The sequence below is a fragment of the Eleginops maclovinus genome, chromosome 15 (genome assembly GCF_036324505.1).
Source record: "Eleginops maclovinus isolate JMC-PN-2008 ecotype Puerto Natales chromosome 15, JC_Emac_rtc_rv5, whole genome shotgun sequence".
Lineage (NCBI taxonomy): Eukaryota > Metazoa > Chordata > Actinopteri > Perciformes > Eleginopidae > Eleginops > Eleginops maclovinus.
The window spans coordinates 17,096,300-17,116,055 of NC_086363.1; positions in this window are offsets into that span (position 1 = coordinate 17,096,300).

Genomic DNA, 19,756 nt, shown 5'->3' on the forward strand with positions numbered 1-19,756 from the left:
CAATCCCAGAGGGCACAGGAATAGGAAACCACTTAAAGGATGTGTGCTCCATGCATCAAATGTGTGCAGCAATCTAGACTCTCGTGCACAGCTCACTTTCAAACAATGACCTCTTCAGCTTCTGGATCGAGCGCTCTAAATCTGAATAATGATAATTATAGACAACTTCGCACCTAGAACATCAGCTTAATGCATATAACAGCAAAATATATCTGTCAAAGTTCACCAAACCCAAGGTAAAAATGGCTTTGAATGTAACTATCTATTTTTAAATCTCAAATCACAATTCACCTTTTCAGAGCAGCTTTAATTGGAATCAATGTGTGTTTCTGTACGTGTTGCTTTCTTTGATGATTTCCAGATAAATTGTTTTAGGAATTTTACCTTATTATAGAGTGACTATGAGTGGCTTGAAAATTGCTCTATCAATAAAATGTGTAACATTAGTAAGATTACTTAAAATATACTTCATTGATCCAAAATAGGTTTGGCACAGCAAACCTATTTTAAATAAATAATGAAATCTAAAAAATATATATATTGATAGGGTATCTGTAGAGTACATAATATAAAAATACAAAATACATACAACACAGAATAAATTGAAAAAACGCTATTTTTATTATTATTATTATTGTTTTTATTATTAATTATTTAAACTTTTTATTTTACAAATGCAATTATTTAATTCTACTTGTCCTTTCATGCAAATCCACAAGTTACAATAATTCCATTAGAAATAACTAATTTGGAAATATTCTTTTGCCGTTTAAAATAATGGACTGACCAGGCCTTGGGACCCAGATTTAAAAAATACCAAATTTCTCGTTTTATCGGTGTTGACAAGAACTTTGACCAATGCAGGGTGCTGTGTGCCAGCTGTGGGGGTAGCTCCAGCCACCTTGTCCTCAGAAACAAACTGCAGATAGGCAGAGCTCACTAATCTGTGAACCAGATTTTCTTTTATCTCTGAGAACTGGCAGGGAGAGCGGTTTTGAAAACGTATCAAGGACTGTTCTCATGCCATGCCATGACATCACCACCTCTAAACTAAACACTGGATGTATTTCAAATAAAGTTATCTGACAGGGTTCAAGTGAAAGAATAAACATGGTTCATTGGTTCAGAACATTGCAGACTTTGGGTGATTTATTAATGCAGTGTAACTATGTTTCTTGTAACAATAGGATTGTTTAATTAAGTACAGTTGTACGGGGGACCGATTTCTATTGCAGAACATAAATGAAACATTTCTCATTGTCCAAACATGGGGAGTAACAAATTACATGTAACAAAATAAGGTCATCAGGATACAAAAAACACATGCAAATGAAGAAACATCTTCAACAACTTGACAAATAATGTGCAGCATTTAGAAGACATTCAAAAACTTGACAAAACATCCTAAGCTCTGCAAATACAAAAGGTTGCAAATAAAAAACGATGCAAGACGCTCAAAACAAAACGGGGACACTAAAAACTGATGCACACAGCCGGGACCAGAGCGCGTGTTGGCGTTCAGGGAAATACAGTTGACCAACTGCCACTGTGGGCAGAGTTAGTTTGTTTCGTAACTGTGTTTCATCAGTGTATAATAATATCGGAAGGAATTGAATTGTTAAATAAGCAGATAAAACTTACATTTTAATTTAGTTTCCACTTTCCAGTGATAGTTGACCAAATTTAAAATCCCCAAACGTCAACGAGCGTTCCAGTCCCAGCTGTGTCACCGTTTTTTTGGTGTCCCCATGTCGGTTGTGTTTTGAGCTTCTTGCAGCGTTTTTTATTGGTAGTGTTTCCTTTATGCAGCGCTTTTAGTAAATGCTGCGTCATCTTTTAAATGCCGTGCATGTGTTGGTGAAGATGTTTCTTCATTTGCATGTGTTTTGCACATTTTGCTTTTTTTTATGTGCATCGCATTTTAAGGCATTTCTCCAAATGTTAATTTTGTGGGCAGTTGTAACGTGTGCACCTGGCAGCCACCGTAGTAACTAGTAAGTGTATCGGAATACATTTTTAAAGTAACCCTCTCAACGGAGTCTATGCCTTAATTAGTCCATCAGTGTCAAGCTTGTCCACTATCTTAACGGATCACTGGGTTGTGGGAAGTATACACACTGAGTCAGCGCCTCCTTCCACAGCACTAATGTTATGGTTAAACATTCCTTTGACATTACATTATTTCTTATTTCACACTCTACCTTGGGACTCTCTTTTTTACATACAGCCACATAGATTCCAGATGATCATTGTCTGCCAGGTTTAGATCTCTGGATCTTTGTGCGTAGGTGTGTAAAGCTGTGGGAGAGGTGGTGCTTTACAATGTATGCTCTAGCTTCTAAACATTTGGTAAAAATCTGTGTATAATTTACTACCAAAGATGAGGAACAGATAGCATAAAACAAGGTTAACAAGTCATGTGTGTGTATGATAAGCAACACACTTTACTGTAAGAAGGGCCATGTGTTTGTGAATTAAATGTGATCCTACAAACAGAGTGTCATTGACAGAAACTATTATGGTTCCAGAGGCCCGGGAAACATCCAGATTAACAGCAGGTGGCCAACGACTGTCGGTTTGGGAAGCCAAAGGAATCCAGATAACTTGTTTACTTCACCTTGGCCTGCAATCAATTGCTCACGAGCTACAGTCGGACTGTTTACAGAAGAATTTAAGCTGCTCATGAGCATGATTAACTTCTCACACTACTATTGTTTTTATATAACTCCCATACTGGATATTATCAGTGAACTATATGCTGAAAAAGTTGGAATTCACTGAGGACTAAAATACGTCTCTAAAAAATGTAAGATGTGTGTCACTAATAGTTCCAGGAGAAGACGGAATTATCACGCCCTTCTTGAAAGGAGTTGAAATATCTCAGGCTCCTGTTCTTGAGTGAGGGGACTATGGAGCATGAGATGCGCTGGAGAATTGGAGCAGCAAGAGCGGTATTACAGTCGCTTTACCGCACCGTTGTGACAAAGAGAAAGCTGAGCCAGAAGGCAAAGATCTTCATCTACCGTTCCATCTGTGTTGCTATAGCCTCACCTATAGTCATGAAGGATGGGTTGTGACCGTAAGAACGAGATTGAGGATACAAAAAAAACAGAATGGGTTTTGACCATTAAGGGTGGCTGACATCTCCTTAGGAATAAAGTTAGAAGTTCGGTCATTTGGGAGGGACTCAGAGTTGAACTGCCAGTTGGGTAAGTCGTTTGGAAACCTGGTAATGATGTCACCTGGGCACCTCCCTAGGCAGGTGTTCCTGGACTTTCCAGCTGTGAGGAAACCGAAGGGCCGACCCAGGACCAGGTGGAGGGATTATATCTTCACGCTGGTCTGGGGGCACCTTGGAATCCCCCAGTCAGAGCTGGTTGAAGTGGCCAGGGAATGGGAAGTTCTGGGCCTTCTTCTCAAACTGTTTCATCCTCATCCCGGCCTTAGATAAGCGGTAGAAGATGGATGGATACATGTGTTTTGAAAAAAGATCAATAGCAGGTTGTTATTCTCTGATCTTACATGATTTATAATTGTACAACTTCGAAATGCAATCACTGAACATATCGGCGATTGTCTGACCAGGATTTATCTTTTTTTTTTCAACGTTATTTGATTCATTTATCTGCAATCATATAAAGATATCTGACCGCTTCATGGAAGAAGAAGTCTTGTTGTTGATATTTGAAATCCATTATTAGGATATGCTCGACCAAATCACCCAAAAAATTGTCAGTTGATCCAGAACCGTCATCAGATCAATGGGTCCCAAATGTTCTCTATTCTAGGTCCATTTTGTTCTCCACCATCCTAAGGGAAATGTCTTTTTAAGCTTCAAAATGCTCCACCATGTTCACAAGCAAGTTGCTAACTGCTAATTGCTATTTGGCAAAGCAGATAGTGTTTAATGGGATTATCACAGTTTTTTCCTTTTCTAGCTGTTAACTGTTCATGATCATGATGAAGATGATCATGTGTGGATGTCACAACCTGTGAGTAACTTACCTCCTCGGGACAAAAAATCTGAAATATATAATAAGTGCACATAGCTGCTTACGTGGCAACACAGCAAGCCACACATCAACAGGGACACTTCATGCTGCTTTTCTTTGCAGCTGTTTTGTCTACGTTTTCTCTTCATAACAAGCCTTTGATGCTACAGCTGTGGGTAATTTTAATCATCATGTGATCTTCAGAGACAGACCTTAATATTTAGAATCCCCCCCTACTGTTAACTTTTGTAAACTCTTTAACCTGATTTTTGGATCACTAGGAATAACTGGGAATTAGAAGCCTCAGAAGTCTAAGAACAGTAGCGTTGTCCTAAGCATAGTGTCAGATCTAGTTTGGGCTTAAATAGTTTGTGTGTTACAACAACAATAAACTATAACGGGCTCAATGTAAAGGTTAATTTCATGCAGTACTTCGGCCAGTGGAGGTCACGGCATAAAATAATTAACCTCACTGAGTGATTCCAGCTTAAAAATAGATGGTTGCAACCTGCTGAGCCAAGTAGGAGTTGAAAGTGGGCCGGAACAACTCAAATCTTTGTTCCTGATGACAAATTAAAATGGTAATTAAATGGAATGAATACACTTGAGGTGGTGTTTTGTTTAGAGTGTTTGCAAATGGGAAGACATTCATTCTTTTTGTAGGTGTCAAACATAGCCCATTGAGTTTGACCTTTTGTCGGCAGACCCTAAGCTGCATCCTAATCCTAAAATTAAGCTGCATTCCCATGATATGCAGTAAAACGTCTCTGCACTGACAATGCGTTGTGTTCCTATGGAGAGAGATGCCGCTGACTTGACCCATGGCGTTGCGCTCAAAATTGTCGCGTATTGCTCCACTGAATGTTCAATTAATTCAGCGTTGACATCCTTTACCCTGACCTTTTGACAACCAGATGACAGCTGAATGAAGCGCTGCAAGCTAGCAAGGGAGGTGATCATAGAAACAAAAGGCTTTCAACTGCTTGATACGCTAGATCAGGGGTCTTCAAACTACGTACCGTTGTCCATTTTGAATTGTCCCTGAGCAAATTCATAAAGTATGCTTATCTTATATTGTACTTCTTCAATATATACAATTTAAAAATATTTCACATAGTATTCATGTGTTGATGAGCCCAATGTTCAAATGACTTCAGTCAATACAAGGTGATAACATTTTGGATAACAAGCTTAAAATATACCCTTCCTATTTCCCCTTATTATAAGGTTTATTTTTTAAGGAATGAACTACCAACACTTTATGTAACAAAATAAAAGGAAACCCTGTATAAAACTGTGATGTAGGCTGTTTGTTTGTTGAAGCATATTCAAGTATCAAGCATAATGTACCTACATTTGATTGATTTTGCTAACTTATAACTTAACCCACGAGGCAATCTACCCCACCTCTAGTGAGTGGCCCAGACCTTTGTATGTTTTCTGTATGTGGCCTTCACTAGAAAATGTTTGGACACCTCTGCACTAGATCAATAGTCAAGAGATCAGCAGTGTCAGTGAAATACAGTACTTCATCTGGAGACTTTTAATACCTGTACCAAGTTTCAAGTCAATCCATCAGTAGTTGTTGAGAAATTTTACACAAAACCAGATATGTGGACCCAGCAAAGTGAGACAGATCACCAAAGTCTTCTGGTTTCTTTCTCTGGGGTCCATATGAGCAATCCATCATACAGTTCTTGGCACCAAATTGTTGGACTTGCCATAAGAGCAGTAACTATTCCATTAAAAACACATGATTAAGTCTATTAAAGACAAGAATGCAGTAAACTGTTTACTTCATATCATTTTAGTAGCTTGGATTCTATGTTATGTCTACTTCCTGTTTATGTTAGTTTCTCTTACAATCTCTCTTCACAACTGCTTAGTGGCTTTTAAATTGGAATCCATATAAAGCTGTCAGTTGTATTTCACGTCTTTATCTCTCATGTTATACCAGGTGTCTACACCATAATAGCTCACTCTTCCACACACTGTCCCGTCTAAAGTGCTACTCTTCTTCTAATTGATTGCCCTATCTGTCCTGTCATACAGTATTTAACTGCCAGGTGAAAGGAGGCAACGAAATTAAATGATCAGGCTTTAAAAACAAAAGCAGCGAGGAGGATATGATAAGCCTCGGTCTAAATCAGGGAAGAAGAAGCGGCTGTGTTTTTGAAGGTGATTCAAACCAGACCCTGGCCATCCTGCATATGCCAATCATTTGTGCTCCATGGAGAACCAGATGGGAAAGCTTTTCAGAAGCATACAGATTCTATCAAGTAAACTATTGCATGGATTTTAAAATGCTCAAGTGTAGCTCCAAATTAGGCTTCAGATATCTTTGCTACCTAGCCAAAAATCATAACTATTATTGTCTGCACCCACATGAAACTCTAAAGGTAGACTCTTTTACAGGGAGAATCAGTAAACATGCCTCCTCACATTTTCCTGCTGCACGTGTCTGAGCGGGAGTTGGACATTAGTTCAGGGTATCTTTCCATCCATCCATTCCTCAGACATTTATTCATCTCCTGCCTCAGGTCCCAGCTGCCTCCCTGCACTGTGCTGCACTGTCACAGTTGCTCATGTCAGAGTCATGTTTTATGTTCCCCTCTGCCCCCTGCAGGTCCTGCTGCTGTGATTTACAGCAACAGGAGAGAGACAGTCCGAAGAGGGCAGGAGGCCCTGGACGAAGCGAGGCCTCAGTCCTTTCTGCTTTTTAACTGTACCGTTGGGGAAACATCAGCCGGGACCTGTAAGGGTAAAATCTGAGATGTTAAGGGACTCCCAGCAGGGGATTTACTGAGAAAGCAAAAGTGGGGTCAGACTTTTTACAGGTTCTTTTGGTGGTGTGTAAACCTTTGAATAAATACAAAGTGTTGCAAACTTTTAAAAGTATTTCAGGCATGAAGGTAATGACAAATATTTAGTTAAAACTCAGGTGGACGGAGACAACCTGACCTGATAAAGTTGATATAGTATAGAGAACTGTGAAATGTGAAGCAACATAAGCATTTTGTTCTCTTCTGTCTGACTGGTCACATTCCTTCCTTAGCTGTGTTTAATGATTTTAGCATGGGGACTGATGCTATATCCTGACGTGAGCACTGCCTGAAAACGGTTGTGAATAACATGTACATGTTTTTTAAATAGGCTTAGATGCGTTTTTCTTTCCCTTCATGTGGAATTATCATGGGATCAACCAGACGATTGTCCAGTTTACAGGAAGTGGGATGAAAGAACTGGCTATGTTTCTCCCCACCTGGAACATTCAAATCCATTATTCTCTCTTTCTATTTTGGTCCCCCCCCCCCCGAACAGCTGATGGAAAAACTGTATGTGGCTCTTTAGCAGCTAAATACTCCACAGATAACCACTGACTTGTTTGTCATGTTCTGGGATGATAAAGAACACCGAACAACAAGCAAATCGATTGGATTACATTTTTCCCGCTGCGACAATACAATAACGCAAATAGAGAGCCAACATGTGTTACACAAATTGCCCTAACTTAACAACACAAGTCAGTTTTCTGAAACTGTAATTAAATAAGTTAGTCATACTTGTGGCAATTACATGGAGAACAATTATCTTTTTTTTGGTGAAACACAACATTTTTCTAAGATTTTTGTACATTGCTCATGTATTCCAGCAACCTTTTACTCACTTTTTGCTCGTAGCACTTTGGTCTGTCCCACAAGAGACAGGCTTTGTCCATTTCTATGAAAGAGCTCTATTGAACAGCATGTAACCTTCATTTTTAAGGCTGATACTTGTTTGTTATACACTGATAACAACTGAGAACTCAGAGAAATACTATCTCCTTCTGAGAAAACACAGTGATGAAACATGTGAGGAATGCTCCGGATCATCCGACCTATAAGAGGCCCTTTAAAGCGGTGATGAATGGGAAGCAGCTCTTCAAGGTGCCAGGTGATCAAAGGCGTGGCAGAGGTCTGGCCTTGGTTTATGAGGCTGTGGCGGTCAGCTGACGGGCCCCCAGGATCAGAGGGGGGGAATTCACTTTTCCACAAGCCCACATCTGTGTTTGCCCCCTTAAATGCGCTGAACTAATGCAGAACGGTCTGGTCAGACTTCTTCCCCAAATTCCTCTGAATTATGGAGACTTATGATCCTCAAAAAACTCTTGTTATTGATGACATGGCTCATTTAGTTTTCCTATCCTCGTTATATCATTACTGTACCAAATGAACATTTTCGTTTTCATGAGATGCCAACTGCCTAAATGTATTTGTTTCTGGGACAGAAAACGATTTGTCTTCATGGAAAACAAACAGAGTTGGAAAAGTACTTTCATTTCAGTAAATTCAAAAACACTATTGCCTTAAAATGCTTAAGCACAACTAAAAGTTCCAATAAAATAGTTTTACTCAAGTTGAAGTAGAGAAGCAAAATGTAGTCAAAGTACTTAGTAGGCAGAATGGCTTTTTTCATATTACTTAAGTGTTATAGAATAGAATCATTAAGTTTTATCACTAACAAATATGTCATATAATTTTAATGTTGTCTTGTTTGAAACAATTTAAATACTTTTTGTAAAAATACTGTGTACATTATTACTATAGTACTGTATCAGACCATATCAGCATGTGTTTATTTATGTCACTTTTGTCATTTATGTCGTAAGTACCATATTTGCCTTCCAATTGAATGGAGTAAATGTAAAGTGCAAGTATATCCAAATAGGGCTCAAGTGCAGTATTTAAAGGGGGCCAAATATATATGTATTTTGTGCCCCTACTGGGACATGTCTCCATGCTTGAATGTTCAAAAAGCTCTTTATTTGTTATCTTTATCTGTGCTGCAGCACCTCTTTTCACCCTCTGTCTGAAATCAGAGCCCAGTCTGCTCTGATTGGTTAGCTGGCCATCTCTGTTGTGATTGTTCAACTGCTTGTCCCGCCCCTTAGCCTACAATGTATTGTGTTGGAGCACTAGTCAATAGAAGCACCATTGTTAGATAGTGATGTCACTGTGTTCCCCATACAGTAAACCCCAAAAAGCATAATAGGGCCTCTCAGAGTAAATGAGTTACATTCCACCTTTGACAACAAATTCATATTTTTATTCTGAAAGCACAAGTCTATAAGGAATTAAGTATTCTTTAATACTAGTTAGCATCTGTACTGCTTTATTTTTATAAATTAGACAGATTTAGCAGATTTAAAGCATGGTAGAAGGATATCGGGTATTCCTTTGACAGATTTCAGCGTCATGAAACAATATCTAATATGTTTTTGAACCCTGACATATTGAGATGACATGTTGCATGTAGCCATGAGCAAGCAAAGGTAATTCAAACCACATGGAAAAACCTGAAACAAAACAGTTCAGAGCATGGATGGAAAGCAGAGTTGTAGATTTTGGCAAACAAGGTAAAGATGTGTATAGCGTTTGTTAAAGATTGAAAAATGATTATACCTAAAAAACTAAATACAGACCCATGACTGACAGAGGTTAGGGATTTCTGAGGTCAAAGTGCACTTGTTGGGCAGATATTTCAAAAGGAGGCCACACACTGCAACGGCTTATACCGTACCGTAGATCCAAATTCCCAGCATTCACTGCTCGACCTACTGGAGAATACATTACTTTTAGCACAGACAAAAGAAAAATGAGAGGAGAAAATATGACACAGATGGGAATTGTTTTGCCTCTTTTGTTCTTTTCAAGCTATTTTTACTGGAAACATGCTCTACAGTATCTCATTAAACAGCATCCAGGGTCTTATTTCTACTACTGTCTTTCTTCTGCTGACTTTTGTTCACTTTGGGGCAGTAAAAATGAATATGATAATTATTAACACAATTTAAAAACATAGAAGTGACTATAAATAATAACAAGCTATGGTCGGCAGCATTGCAGAATATGTAGCTTGGGTAATGTTAGTTTGCGTCAAGGAAAAAAGTCAACATAATGGATTTTAAGATGACTACAGAAAGAGTTCCAGATCAATTTTATATTTATTTTCTCTTACATTTGCTGGTTGATTTGTCATATGTACAAGTCAAACTATGAAATCTCCCATGAAGCCAGTTGGCTTCATTGTTCATTAGAGGATTGGCCACAGGTGTGCTTGCTGCTTTTATAGATTGTTTAGCTCCGCCCCTCCAGGAAGCAGGAGGATGCAGGTAAAGGAAGATTGGGAGTTGGAGGGAATTGTCCACAAGCATTTTGTTAAACTGTGGCGTATTTGCAAGTCCATCAGACACAGAGCAACATTTGCTTTCATTTGACGTGTAGTTTATTTTAACGTAAAAGTTGAATTGCAATTGTAGCTCTACTTTTAACACTCCACCAACTTCTTTGGAAAAGCTCCTGAATGCTAACCGGATTTTGCAAATGTTGTCGTCTGTTTGGCGGAAGTGTACAGTGGTCTTTTGGGGTTTGTTTTGCAGAAAAATACAATGCCATTTAAGGGTGATTGAAAACAGAAATGATCTTATGGAGTAGGGAAGGTGAGGATAATATATACAGAAAAAACTCCCAAATTCTTGGATTAAAATCATTGATTTCCAGGGAAAAACATTGTAAGCCCCAAATTTATGATAAAAAAATGTAATGTACTGGGAATAAAGAACTACAAAGTCACAAAGACACACAAAGACTTGTTTATGTTTAAGAGCCACATCTCTTCACTTTGCAAGGTTTGATCAACCTCATCACAACAGACCTTTTTTACACAATGTGTACTTGTAGGTCCACCGGTTTATGTTATCATATAAATAAAGCAGTGTGTCTTAGAGCAGTAAAATATATACTCATTGACTGTTTTACAGCGGCCCCAAAAACCCAAATTTCCCCTCTGTCGCTGTTAATGTTTAGAAAAACAGTTCACAGCCGAGGTTCAACACCATTATTCCCTCACATCAACAGGGCGAGAGGTTAACAGTAGCTGTAAATGGTGGGTAGCTTTTCTTAAATGAGCCTTGACTGCAGCCCCCAAAACACATGCTCTGTCTCAGGAAGAAAAAAAGTCCTAGGTATCCCCCAGAGAAAATGTTAAAACTTTTGCCAGAAGGGTCAAAGGTCAGCGCAGTGTGACCCCGACTCTTTGTTTGTTCAGTGGGTCACCACCTGGATCTAATTCTAATTGTGGTCACTGGCTTAAAATGTGCCTTTGTTACAGTAGGAGGAAGTCGTTTATCAAACAGGTGGGAGGGAGAGAAGTGGACAAGGCAGCTTGGTGTCTTTCGTAGCCGGAGCCGGGGAGGAGGAGAGCGTGTATGTAAACGTGTGTTGATAGAGTAAGTGTGTGACTTCTGTTACAAGTTGTTTTTTTCATCTGCTTCTCTTCCATTTTAAGCAGTCTGTCTTTTTGTTTTCCGGTCCCTCCCCTGCTGTTCACAGGTCACTCGTCCCGGTCAGTTATTTCTTGCAAGAAGGGCAGAGAACAAAGATAGGCACTACAGCGTCAGTGGGGAGGTGTTAGCCATTCTGCTAGCTGTGCATCTTTTGAAACACATCCCAACCCTCTTGAGTCCCTCAGCAGACACTCACTCATACACACTTAAAGACAAGCTGAAGAGTTGTTCTCCTCCTAGCTGATTAGCCTCATTGATTAGCCTACAATACACATGTAGCTATCCTAAAACAAACACACCCTCCCAGCGTTGAGAGCAGTATCTAACGACAGGTCAGTTAGTAAGGCTTACTGGGGCAGGGGGATCAGATTGTTTATTGTTGTTCACGGTTCAAGCTCTTCTATTCAGCATTTTGTATGGAAATTGTTGTGTCTTTTGTGAAAGGGGTGTCTGACATGGTGAAGAAACAACAGTGTTCTCAGCCACCTGTTCTTCACTCAAAAGGAGATTTTAGTGTCTGTTTAGTGTCTTTCAGCTCATTGTGTTGGTTTTACAACCTCCCTGTTTTCATCCAGCATTGTTTCCAGCATGCAGCTGTTGTTGTTTTTTTGTTTAAAAGAGGTGATAAATGCATTGTAGGTCAACACCACCTTCCTAGAAACACTATCTTTTACAAGATGAAGTTTCCTTGAGACTTATCTGCATTCTCAATGAGGTTTTGCGGAACCTTTCGTCTCCCAGACCATTATGGTTGCTTTTTTAATGTGGTTAATGTTTTACATTTAAATAAAACCCTAAACTTGGTTATCTTAAGTCAACAAAACTACCTGGTTATATAAAGGCTAATCCATATAGGCAGATTATTATTAGTTTATTGCAGTTATGGTTGGGGTTAGGGTTAGGGTTAGTCACATTCCAGCACGTTTAGCTGGAAAGCAGGTAAATAGTGAGGGAACTAAAAGAGGTTGGCTGGAATGCAGTCGAGGAACCCATCGGCTATTGTGTATGAGTTAGCTTAAAATTAGCTTCTAAACTGGTTTATGAAACCATCTGGTAGACAGCGCTTTTAACTTGTTGTTGCATCTCAAGTTTGTGTTGGCCCTTATGTCTGTAGCCCACACCGGAACCCTGTATCATAAAGTATTGCATAAATGGCTTGATGCCATCAGATCGATTGCTGATGGGTGTTGAGATTGTGTTTAGGCAACCAAAAAACGTGTTTATGTTTAGGAAAAGATCTAAGTTTGGCTCAAAATAAGTACATTTCTTATGTTCTTCCATATTCTTACTTGAATTTGAATGAGTTTATTCAGACTACTGGTTTCACACAAGACACACAGACACCAGTCTTTGGGTCCAAGTCTTTTGTTTGATTTACCTATCCAACGTTCAACCCAGACCATCTCTAAACACAGACGTGCCATGGTCTCAAGAAACTAATTTACATGTCAAAAACAAATGGAATCCGCTGCATGGGAATGTCATTTCTAGGGGAACATGCTGTTCCTAGAACTAAACAACAGAAGTATGTGTCAAGATGTTTCTTGAATGGTGAGATGCTCCTTTGAACACAATTGGCAGCGTTGGCAGATGGGAAACCAATGAGGGGTCACGTCCTTGTTCCTGCGCCACCGAACAGAAGGTTTATAACCTGTGCGGGGAGGATGGGGACAATTACTGACAGATGAAAGGATGCAGCTGTGGACTCCTTGTGGTGAAATAGATAATCTCAACATAGTTGTGTAGCTCTGAACATGTGTGAACTTAACTTAAGCGACTCATCACATCTGTTTTGCCTTAATATAACGCTATTTCAATGAACATTAAGAACATATTTTCACATGGGGAAATCAAGGAGAAAACTAAAGGTTACAAAAACATTTGACCTGCTGATCTTTTCCGGCAGGAGAACAGCATATGTGATGAATTGCTGAGTATTTGTTAGAATCCATATGGTGTCCATCTGGATGTGATGGTGAGCTGATGGTGCAGTGCAAGGAAACTGGGTCATCATACTCGAACTCTAGGCTATCAACAACCATTTCAAATTGAAAACAGCTCTCACAAAAGCAGTGGCCCCGAACCGTTTCATGCGAATACAGCTTGAAGGCAAATCCAAGAGGAGCACTTAGTTTGATTTAATTTACACTATTTATGTTTCAGTATGTTTGCCTAAAGGAATTCATCATCCTCCCTCAGATAAATCAAAGCCTCTAGGAGAAGGCTAAATGTTACATTTCACAATAAAATATACAAGTGCAGCATTTCTTAGCTAAAATTGACTACTACATTTAAACCCAACTTGTTTTATGTTACCTATTGAAAATCGATGCCTCTGGCTGGTATCATTCTTGCAATGTTCACAGTTTTAAGAGAATCAGATGATGCAAGACCATGCATCAGCACATTTCAATACAATTGATATTATGAGATTGTCACAATCCTAATTTCACTTCAATTGTCGATGAACGCTACAAAAAATAGTACAGTATTATATTGCTTTTATCAGAAAATTCTATTACATGCTTACAGAGCAACTTCTTCCTGTTCCTGTAATTATGTACTGATGCTGTCATTACGGGTAATCACTGTTACATTAGGGTATGGTTTCCTGCTTGATGCTGCAGCTGCTGTGGGGAAGTTCCCATCATTGTATCAATAATGAAGTAAGCTGTGGATGGTGGGAGATGGAGTCATCCATTGTACAGGCAGCAGAGGGTGACAGAGCTCTGCAGCTGAACACTTTGATTACTGCAGTTACACAACAAATATAACTGTAAAAACATATAGTGTATTCCATATTTTATCACAGTGACTCTATGGACTGCACAGGAATTCAGTATAAAGAAAAACCTAAGAATTAAATAATCAATCACATGATTAAATTCTGTGTGAATAATTAAATCTATGTACCGATCGAATCAAATTAAATCAATATATTGTGACGTATTTTGATTGTGATCTTTATGACCCCCATCATTTTTGTTTATCTTTCTTAACTTTATATTAATCATGTTTTTTTAGCATTTTTTAAAAATGTATTTATGTTTTTTTTATTTCAGTGACATTGTTTCTGCCAATGTTATTCCATAAAAGCATTTTTTCAATTACACTTTTATTTCATAACATCATTTCATTGAGAAATCTTAGTTTTTTTATGATATTATTATTATTATTATTATTATCATCATAGTTTTTACTAGGGTTTTCTAATTAGAAAATAAATAGTTGTGTTTGTAATGCATTGACAAATAATCATTTCAAACATAATAATTTCACTTCATATTTCCCAAAGGAAAAATAAAGGTTTATTTAAAAAACTGAAACAAGTTCAACCATACACATAGAGACTGCATGCCTATTATTTGTTTATATCTGATAAAAACGCTGATTATATAAGATGGATGATGAGAGGGATAAAATGTGACAGATTGAATCTACGAACGCACTCACATGTCTCTAATGAAGGTAACAGCTCGTTGAATATTAACAGAATCAATTTTATTTTTCGCTTCTGCATGTCTTTACCTCTTCACGTTAATTAAAAATGTCATCTGCATTAGTTAATTCATTGTTGAGCACCATGAAATAAATAGCCTCTCTACTTTATGTTAAATAGTAGACACAGCACAACAGTAGCCATGTGGCAGACAGAGCTGCTGGTAAGTTCATAATCATAGAGGCAGAGAAAGCACATCCGTGAGAGTGACGTGTGAGGGGTTCTTAGAGAAATCAACTTGTCTTTGAACAAGCCTCATCTCTCTGACCCGTACATCACGTCCATCATACAGGAGAGTCATAACTGTCATACTGCCACATCACTGGAGAGCTACAGTGGTACACCTCTGACCCCTGCAGCACAGGGACTTGTGCCTTTGTACTTATGCACACACACACACACACACACACACACACACACACACACACACACACACACACACACACACACACACACACACACACACACACACACACACACACACACACACACACACACACACACACACACACACACACACTTAGCTGCACATTGGGTTTTGCATTTTTTACTGTATATAGAGAATAGAGAGAACAAATGCCTGCAACACCTCATCTTTGACCTCAGACCGGTTTTGGGGGACATCGATGTTAAAGTGGAGACACAGTGGAAACAAAATAAATACTTAAAAGACAAAAGGAATGTTTACAAGCACAGACGTCTGAGCTATTTAAACAAGAAGCCTGTGTATCTGTGTACATGTGTATCTTACCTTTGTACTTTTATACTGACTGAAAATAAAAAAGGAAGTCGACATGTTTTTCTATCGGAATGTGAATCTATCAGATCAAGTTGAAGAGTAGCCATGGTTGGACCCTTCACTTTTTTTGTAATAATCCAAATACATTTTATTTCTATAGCACACTTTGAAAACAACCTTATCTCAAGGTGCTTCACAATGCTATGAGGGAGAGAGAAAAAAACTCAAACGAAATGAAAAAGTATCCAAGAAACATATTTAATAAAAATACTCTTTAAAAAGAAAACTAGGGAGCTGAGTTTTAAAAGAAAAAAGAAAAAGGTTATGAGCATAAAAGGTTAAAATATAAAGTCAAGGACAGTCAGTGAAACGCAGAGAGGAACACGTGGGTCTTGTACATTTTAGGGGGAATGCAGTTTCGCTCTTGCGCTGGCCTGGTCCTGAATGACTCAGTCCTGCCCTGCCTTGGTCTGGATATCGACTTAGATTCAACGTTTAATGAGTTGTGCTGTGTCTCAACTCTGTACATCCATTTGCTATTTTGAGTGCTTACAGTTAGTGCATCCCAATGTGAAGAATGGCAAAATTCAGTGCACTATAAATACCTGGATGGTTATTGAGTGTGGAACACTACACACTTCGATGACCACCACTGCAGTTGCACTTGTGAACACAGCACTATACAAATAAAGGTTATGCATTGTTTTGTTTGTTTTTCTCACTTTCTCACCTTTCACTTTCTCACATTTGTGATGAATAACTCTCAATAACTGCTTGGACGTTTTACCCAGATAAAAATTGCTGCAGCTCATGTGCAACCACAACACACAATATGTATTTGAACTCCAGCTGTTCTTGTCCCGTACTGAAACATGGGGGATCTTGACAGAAAACAAACTGAACTAAACTACATGTGCTGGAAGTAATGGCTCAATTTGTTCAGTTATAAGTCATTAGTCTGAGCACACAAATGCATCTAGTTATTTAAAAGTTGCTGCTGTTGGGCGAGGTGTTTGTGTATGAGGAATATTATAAGTCACCAGCCCAGAGAAAGACAGCTTACTTTTATGTCCAATGATACATTCATTAAATACAGAATACCTGCGCATACCTGTACAGTGTTTTGTAATCATTGTATGTGTGTTTGATAGAGTAATAAATGACATAATGAGCAGTTAGGCACCTCGTATGGCAGCCCTGCAATCAGTCTATGAATGTTTCTGTGTGAATGTGTCTTTGAGTCAAAGATCATTAAGTGGTTTCAAGACACGAAAAGTATATCAATGCAAGTCCATTCCATCACGCATGCAATCGACGAAATGCTTTCACACCATCAAGCTCCACACTGTGCATAGACACATACTGTAGATGCACTCTTTCCCTGGTACTCAATTACTTCCCTCTCAATGTCAGTTCCCATGGTAACAGACTGTTCCAGACAGGCTGTTCTCCGACAGGTGCAACATGCAGAAGTGTGCACAGAAAAGGAGGTCAAGACAACTTCATATTTTTGCTCCAAGGCTTGCAGATTTTGTAATAAACCTCCATGAACTGAACATTCTGATTCTGGCCTGAAATCAAAGCTTGATTGTTTTTCTTTTTTTCTGTGGATGGAGCACTAAGGGAGACTGAATGTTGTGGTTCTTTATAAGAGGACCTAAATGACTTATCCTCAGTTTTAGCTCAGCTAAGCAGAATCCAAGCCAAACTCCTCAATAGATCAGGGAAAAAGGGTTTGCGCTTCTCTTTCTGTGGGAGTGGGTGTACTTGCTTTGTTTCCCCTTGATACCAAACCCCTGGCTGTCTAAATCAATGCTAGTAAAAGCCCTTCACCTTCAATTAAATCACTCTGAAGAGCATTTCAGCACTAATCTAATTGTCTCACAGTGAACACTGCATAAGCGCACACATGTACACACGCTTGCTTATTCACAAGACATATTCACAATCCGTTCTAAGTGCACGCGACTCAAGGAGAGTGAGTAAGTTGGACAGAATGATCTCATCCTTGAGATGATGTCAGACTTTAGATCAGCACTGAGCTACTGTAACTGTTTATGTTTTCAAAGACCACGAGGGCTTGCAGTGCTGGAGAGCCGAGAGTGCCTCTAAAAATGTGTGTGTTTGTATTAATGTGTGTATGCACTTGAGTGCTTTTAGGTTATCACTCTGATTGAGCGTGCTAAAGAGCCACATTTAATGACATCTGTTATTTTCTATGTCAAGAAAAATAGTAAAATTCCTACCTACTGATCTTCTCTTTTACTTTTGACTTAAATTAATCAATTGGGATGGAACTATTTTAAAATGTCTGCACCTGTTGAATGTAAAGTACAGATTTATCTTTAAAACTGAGATTAGAGCTATGAAATGTATTGATTCAATGATGTCTGTGTGCAAATTAAAGCATGCAAACATGTCACAACAAGAGCACAATATACAGTATACAAATACTGAATGAACCTGAGAATAAGCATTATAGGACCTATTTAACCAACATATTGTTGTGGCCTGGACTTTGCTGGTGTTGTTTTTAATGTCATGACGGTGTAATTGTTTTATGTTTATGGTTAAACTTCTCAATGGGATAAACCTGGTTAAAAAATCCTTAAATCCTAAAAAAGAAATCTGGACTTTTACCATGTCATTAAATGTGATTACAGGGAAGACAATCTCACCAGGACATCAGATAATCTGCATCTGTTTTTCTTTTATTCATGTCTTTCAAAATCTATTTCCTTCCCCAGTGGTGTGCTTCTGCAGAGATGTTAGATGTATTCCTTTTGGGCAGAGGGGCCTCATTTCTCCATTTCTCTTCCTTATCTCACTATTCAGTTACACCCATGTTCTGTAAAATGGGCCATTTTTCATCTTGCACCCCTGCTTCATTTTGGTCTTCCCTCCTTGTATTCCCTCTGTTGTGGCCCTCCCTCTTATCTTTGTTCTCCCAGAATCCTTGAAATAATTGGTTTGATCCCATTTCCTACTCATCTTTTCCTCACCCTCCTCCTCCCCCTCTTTCTTCCTCTCTCTTCTCCTGATGATTTCATTTCCAGGATGTATGTGATGTCTTTTGTCAAACATGGGTTTACCGTCAGTGATGGGAGGTGAGGGGAGAGAAAAGGAAGGGAGGGAAGGAGAGGAGAAAGCAACAGCGACAACAGGACACACCCTAATGTGACCTCATGCATATCCCTCTCTCTCCTCCGGTGTTGTAGGCTCTTTAATCTTGTGTGTCTGCGGACAGCGTGATGACATCATGTTAGTCGTGTGAGCTGAATACAAGATCAAAGGGCGGCAACCACAGATCTGCCACTTTACCTTTCCTCACTGTGTGTCCCCTATCCTTAACGGCTAATAAACACATTTAGAAAAAAGGATCATGATTAAAAGTACATTTTTCATCAGTAGTGGCTTCCTTATATTATTGTTAGTGATGCTATTACTAGCAGCAGCTGCAGTAATAACAGCAGAAACCAAAAGGGTGGGGCAAAAGATGTTATTAAAATAAAGTCTCCTATACTGTTTGCAGGATTAGGAAAGATACCCTCGGGACAATATGGCTTTACAGCGTCCCTCTGGTGTTTTTAAAATTAACGATTCACCATCATTGCTCACTGTAACTCGCCCTGGAAGACTTGATTTAACACCAGCACTGCTTAAATTACAGGGTTTTACATGTGTAAACATACATTTGTAGTTCTTTATTTTAGGAACGAGGCGTCAGAATGAGTTAAGGTTACTGCTATATTATCCAACAATCCTAGGATGCAGCGACGTTGCCAGTTTGCCAGTTATCCAGGTTTAGAAGAGACTGTCTATATATTTGTGTGTGTCTGTATGGTGTATGGTTTGGGTTCGTGAGTGGGGAGGGGGTGGCTCTCACCTGCCCATTGGCCTTTATAGCACTTAAAATGTTTTCTTCCATTGGGCTGAGACATGTTTTTAGAACATTGCATGTGTGGAGAGGATTTCTTCTGAGAGGAAAATTCCTGTTTTATTTAATACTCTTGTATGAGTGGGTTAGACCTAAGGCAAATTGAAAGGCTTGAAATACATGATCACACTGGTTATTCATTGACATTCCATGTTTTAAACTTGGTCGGCTTTATCAAAGTTCCAGCATTGAACATGTAAGGGATTTTGTGGCCCCTTGACCGATATCAGATCACAAGCCTGATAGATGTCACCTTTTAAGGTAA